General features: G+C 37.0%; 1 pseudogene; it reads right to left on the bottom strand.

The window, feature by feature from the left end:
* Positions 1-6,638, bottom strand: part of LOC115291248 — a 43,283-nt pseudogene extending 36,645 nt beyond the window's left edge.
* Between the last annotated feature and the right edge of the window lie 246 nt (positions 6,639-6,884).

Below are 6,884 nucleotides of genomic sequence, written 5' to 3'. Positions count from 1 at the left end.
GTATTCAGTAGTCTCCCTTGATCTGTGTCCCTCACTCTTCCCCGCTCTCTTTCCCCCTTCCTCTCCCCATGGTCCCCTGCCAGGTCTCTCCTGTTAGACCTATGAATGCAAACATATGGTATCTATCCTTCTCTGCCTGACTTATTTCGCTTAGCATGACACCCTCAAGGTCCATCCACTTTCCTACAAATGGCCATATTTCATTCCCTCTCATTGCCATATAGTACTCCATTGTGTATATATACCACATCTTCTTGATCCATTCATTAGTTGATCAGATCAGATGATCAGATATTATACTTATGTTTCTCAGAACCTATGCTCTCAAAATATTCACTGGTTCATTCAGTAAACAATAAATATAAATAAATAAATAGGGGGAGACGGAGTTATTCAAAATTGCTTCTCTGTACGAGCCCATTTATTGAGAGTAGAGATTAAGTGATCAAACTCTGTCTGGTCTCATTTACGTTTTCAGCTCTCAGCTTTCCTCCAGTTCTCTTCTCTTCCTGCTACCCTGGAATGATTTCACATTTCACTCTGGACTGACAAGGACGTCTATAACCTAAGCCCCTCCTTTACTTCCCTCCCCTGTCCTACTTGTTTACACCTGTCCACTGATCACACACACATCTACACAGGAGACTTCACCGAGTTCCCTCAGCTTGGAACACTCAGCTTCTTCCGATGACTTACTCTCTTGGTTTCCTCAGGTCTTTGTTTCAGCCAAGGAAGGCTCATCTGACAATCCTACATAAAATCATTGCTTCCGCCGTCTTTCATTAGCCATCTTTGATTCCTCCCTCTCTGCTTTATTTGTCTTTATAGCATTTAGCATTATAGCATGAGAATATAAGGATCTTTTTTGTTTAGTTCAGTGATTGGCATGCTACAGCCATTTCTGGCCTATTGTTTTGGAATTGCCTGAGCTTAGAATATACAGATGAACATTTGCAATGGATTTGATTATAAGAATGCTAACTCTGAATCTAAATTAAGCGAAATGTTATCCTTTCTAGAAAAAATATTTTATCCTTCTCATTGGGAGACCAGTATTACAAAAAAACTTGTACTTATTTTTTATTATATTTTTAATTTCACTAATAAAAATTGAGGATATTTATTTTCTTTTTTGTTTTTTTATATACTATATTATTGATTTTGCCCCTTGGCCCACAAAGCCTAAAGTATTTACTATATGACCTTTTACAGTTTGCTGATTTCTGGTTTAGTTCATAGATGTTTTCCCAGTATCTATAGCAATGCCTGGTATAGAGAAAGTCCTTGGTAAATTTGCTGAATTTTAAATAAATGAATTACTTTTGGAACTGTTGGAAGAAATAGATAGCGGAGAATGAGTTGTGAAGATATCTAAGCGTAGCTTTGAGTCATCTATAAAGTCAGCTGTCAGAATCAGAGATGGGTATCAAAAGAGTGGGCCAAATTGAGGCAGAAGACAAAAGATCTAGAGGCCCCTGAGGCAGCAGGTGCGTTATAAAGCAAGCTTTATCATTTATTTCCTTTGTCCATCATGGTGTCAGAACATGGGACAGGGACTAAGAGGTAGAGAATAAGAACATCTCGAACCCAGGTTAGCATGGTACCTCTACCACTTCTAGCTCTAGGATTCCAGGTAAGTTAAACTCTCAAAATCTCTATTTCTTCATGGAAAAAAATGAAAGTAAAATCAGTAACTATCTCAGGATATTGTTGAGAGATTAAAAAAATAATGTAAAACCCCCAGAACACAATAAAAATTAGCTGTACATGTTTTATTGCTACATGTCCTTTTTCCCCCCTGCTGCTTGCTACTTGTCTTTTGTTACCTTTTTCATTAATTTATCTCTAACAATGCAACATGGAGTTTGAGTAAAAGGGAATAATGACCCGGTGGAGGGATAGTGTAAGATGGTAGCATCAATGGATTGAATGTCTTGGTGCGTTCAGCATTATTGGAGTTGGGGTATTAGGTGGAAAGACAGTTTATAATCAAGAAGTGGGACCTTGGGAATTGATACTGTGGTGCAGGGAATGGTAATGACAAGGTCTAGCGTAATGCTGTCCAACATAAATATCATGCAAACCACAAATGTAATTTTAATTGTTCTAGTAGCCACATAAAAGGTAAAGAGATAGGGGCATCTGGTTGGCTCAGTCAGTCAAATATCTGACTCCAGCTTAGGTCATGATCTCACAGTTCATGGACTCCAGCCTGCGTTGGGCTCTGCACTGGCATTGTGGAGCCTTCTGGAGCTTCTCTCCCTGCCTCTCTTTCTCTGCCCCTCCCTGACTCATGCTTTCTGTCTCTCTCAAAATAAATAAAGTTTAAAAAAGATAAATAGATAAAATTAGTTTAAAAATGTTTATTCATTTTAGAGAGGAGAGTGTGCGCAGGGTAGTGACAGAGAGAGAAGTGAGGAGAGAGTGCTCTGGTCTGGCAGAAGTGAGCCCTATGTGGGCTCAACCAACTGTGAAGTCATGACCTGGGCTGAAGTTGGATGTCAGTTGACTGAGCCACTCAGGTGCCCCGACATAAAGTTAATTTTGACAATATATTTTATTTAACCAAATATATCAAAAATATTATTTTAACATGAAATCAATATAAAACTATTAACAAAATATATTTTCTCATCCGAAGTCTTTGGAATCTAGGATGCATTTTATACTTATAGTATATCTCAACTAAGAAGCTACATTTTTAGGGGTGCCTGGGTGGCTCAGTCGGGTGTGTCCTACTTTGGCTCAGGTCATGATCTCTCACTCTGTGAGTTCCAGCCCCGTGTTGGGTTCTGTGCTGACAGCTCAGAGCCTGGAGCCTGCTTCAGATTCTGTGTCTCCTTCTGTCTCTGCTCCTCTGTCTTTCTCTCTCTCTCTCAAAAATGAGTAAACACTAAAAAAAAAAAAGAAGTTAAATTTTATTAGAAATGCTTGATAGGTATTTAGATTTCAGGACCATTACAATAGAAAAAGGTCAATTTACATAGTCAAATTGACCCAAACATTCTTAAAAAATTTTCAATGACTAAATCACATATCATTTGAAAATTCTATATTAAATTAAATAATATTAAATTAAATTTAAAGTTCAGTCTGTCAATCACTCTAATCATATTTCTTTTTTTTAATTTTTTTAATGTTTTATTTATTTTTGATACAGAGAGAGACAGAGCATGAGAGGAGGAGAGGCGGAGAGAGAAGGAGACACAGAACCAGAAACAGGCTCCAGGCCCTGAGCTAGCTGTCAGCACAGAGCCTGATGCGGGGCTTGAACCCACGAATGTGAGATCTGACCTGAGCCGAAGTTGGAGGCTTAACCGAATGAGCCACCCAGGCGCCCCTCTAATCATATTTCAAGAGCTCCAGAGCACATGTGGCTAGTGCTTACTGTATTGGATAATGCAAGTTTAGGGTGTGGTCATAGGAGTGACTGGCCGAAATAAAGTAGTTGGCAAGGTCACTGAGAGATGAGATCAAGAAACAGAGAACACAGGGGTGCTTGGGTGGCTCAGGTGGTTGAGTGTCATCTTTGATTCAGGTCATGATATCATGGTTTGTGGGTTCGAGACTCACCTCAGGCTTAGCACTGAAGCATGGAGCCTGCTTGAGATTCTCTGTCTACTTCTCTATCTGCCCCTCCCCCATTGCTCTCTCTTTCTCTCTCTCTCACTCTCTTTCTCTCAAAAATAAACATTATAAATAAATAAGTAAGAAACGAAGAAGACAGGATATGTGAAGCCTCACCTAATTGGATAGTGAAACCACCAGGATTTATAATGGATATGTTTTAGAGAGTGGTCATGACTCACGACTTACAATAGAAAAAATAAAGGATAGTGTAAGATAGACTCACAGCAAGCTGTGAGATTTTAGGGAGGAGTGAGGAAAAGACAATGGTTTGGAAGGGGGAATGAGGAGTAAACAAAAAGACATGTACTCCAACTCCTTGCCAAGGGGGGAGTAATGGGAGAACTTCTACACCCAATGTGGGGCTCGAACTCACAACACTGAAATCAACGGTCACATGCTCTTCTGACTGAGCCAGCCTGGTGCCCCTTTTTTGCTCCTTTTTAAATAAGGCTATTTGGCCTTTTGTTGAATTGTACTTCTTTACATCTTCTGCATATATGATTTACAAATATTTTCTTATGTTCTATGGCTGTCTTTTCTTCTCTTTTGATGTCTTTTTTTAGGTTTATTTTATTATTTTGAGAGAGCGTGAGCATGGGCATGAGTGGGGTAGGGGCAGAGGGAGAGAGAGAATCCCAAGCAGGGTCTGTGCTATCAGACCTGTGTGGAGCCCAGTATGGGGCTCCATTTCACAAACCGTGAGATTGTGACCTGAGCCAAAAGCAGGAGCTGGATGCTTAACCGACTGAGCCACCCAGGTTTTAATTTTAATGCAACCCATTTTATCTGTTTATGTTTGTTGTTGTTGCCTATGCTTTTGGTGTTATACTTAAAGAACCAATCCCAAAAGCCAAGATCATGCAGATTTGCTTCGACATTTTCTTCTCAGAGCCCGCAGGCTTTGCTCTGTGACCTAAATTTAGGTCTTTGATCTATTTTGAGTTAGTTTTGGCATTTTATGTGACAAAAGGGTCTATTTTTATTCTTTGCATGAGTATATCCAATTTTCCTAGCCATCATTTGTTGAAGAGACTGTTCTTTCCCCATTGAATTTTCTCGGGACCCTCGTTGTAACCAATTAACCTTCAACGTGAGGGTTTATTTCTGGGCACTCAATTGTATTCCGTTGAGCTCCACATATGTCTGCCCTTATGTCAGTACTGCATTCTTTTGATGACTGTAGGTTGGTAGTAAGTTTGGAAAACAAAGTGTAAGTTCTTCAACTTTGTTCTTTCTTGAGATTGTTTTAGCTATTCTGGATCTCTTGAAATTCTACATGAACTTTAAAATGGGCTTCCCTATTTCTGCAAAAATGCTGTTGAGATTTTGATAGGGATCACATTACATCCGTATATTGCTTTGGGTAGTTTTGTCACTGTAAATTTTACATATTCCAATCTGTGAACATAGAGTGTCTTTCCATTTATTTAGTTTTTAAATTTCTTTCAGCAATTTTTGTAGTTTACAGTAGAGTCTTATGCCTCCTTAGTTAAATTTATTTCTATCTTTTTATATTATTGAAAATGGTTTTCTTAATTTTCTTTGTAGATTATTCATTGTACGTGTATAGAAATAGAGCTGAGTGTTGTGTGTTGGTTTGGTATCAGACATCTTTGTTGAATTAGTTTATTTGCTCGAACTGGTTTTGTGAGTGTGTGTGTATATTTATTGGTTTTGTCTACATGTGAGAACATGCTATCTGTGAATAGAGATACTTTTACATCTTCCTTTCCAATTTGGATGCCTTTTATTTCTTTTTCTTGCCTAATTGCTCGGACTAGAATTTCCAGAGCTATGTTGAATAGAAATGGTGAAAGAAAGCAAACTTTTCTTCTTCTTAATTTTAGGGAAAAGCTTTTAATCTTTACCATATGTTAGCTACACGAGAGTTTTTTGCAGGTTAGAATATTCCATCCCCGTCCACCTCCTTCTCCACCATTTTTGAACTATTTTTTTTTGTTTTATTTTCTGTGGCCTCTTCTTAGAAATTCAAGTTATTCATTCTCTGTTCTGTGCTTTCCAAAACTATAGTCCTCATTTTTATCATTTTCATCTCTCTGTCTGTATCCTATTTATTTTAGGAGGGTTTCCATAATTTTGTTCCACATACTACTGATATTACTCTCTCCATATAAGTTTGGTTTGGTTCTCTCTCCAGTATGGATTTTCACTTTGACATTATATCTTTAATTTCCTTTCACTTGGTCCTATTGTATATATTGTCCTTTTTATTTTCTGGATTGCTCTCTTATTATAATCTTCTGTTTATTTTTATAGAGACTATGTTTTTTATATCACATTTATATTTGTATTACATTAAAATACATAAATACAAAATATAAAATTCATGTACACTATCATATATGAGAATATCAAGAAATTTTATAAACTTTGTCTTGAATACTGTAATATAACATCCTATGTCCTTCCATACCTCTCTTTATATTTAAAGCAATTAGAATATGCGTGTAATTTTTAAACTAACATATGCATTGCCTATTTGACTTTGAACAGTGTAGAATGTTCGTATATGATTTACTTTCCCATCCATATGTAGTGCCTCTTATAGTGCTAATTATATAGAATTAGAATTATATAGGTTCAAAATATTTGTTGAAAAAATGAGTAAATAGTTTTTAGAATTATCTCTACCTTTAGTCTGTAGTTTTTCAAAGATATCAGGTTTAATTTTTACATGTATTTGTCTACTAATAGGCAAGATCCAGACACACTTAAGACTTTTTAACAAGAATAACCTTGGTTATCTCTTATAATAGTAGTTGACTTTTTTTCAGATCTGAAATAAGAAGACAAGTTGGTGTTCTATTCAAATTTCTAGCAGGTGTTTTCTCTATACAATTCTTCTCTCCTTAGGGTGACTGCCTATCCTCCTGTTTGATTTTAATACCCTGAACTAATGAAAGTTACAAAAAACTACAAATCCCAGCATGCACTACTACCTGGTTTAGGCTTGCAAACATGGCAGGATGCAACTTGCCATTACCCATCTTTCCACATGATTTATAAATGGATACAGCGTGCAAATTTGGGGGCTTGGGGGTTTCTGTGTGTGGGTGTGTGTGTGTTTAAAATAGTTTTCTGGCTATTTAAAAATGCAGCTTCTTAGACTTCTATAGTAAGTAAGTCAATATTTGGTTTCTAGGATGCTATAAATTGTGAGTGCCTTGAATTAAAGAATAGTCAATACCCCCCTGCTTTTTTGGAAGTAGTCTATATTTATTGAGATGAAGTCT

This window comes from Suricata suricatta, chromosome 5 (assembly GCF_006229205.1).
Source record: "Suricata suricatta isolate VVHF042 chromosome 5, meerkat_22Aug2017_6uvM2_HiC, whole genome shotgun sequence".
Taxonomy (NCBI): domain Eukaryota; kingdom Metazoa; phylum Chordata; class Mammalia; order Carnivora; family Herpestidae; genus Suricata; species Suricata suricatta.
The sequence above is the reverse complement of the archived record's forward strand: the minus strand, read 5'-3'. Positions and strand labels throughout refer to the sequence as shown.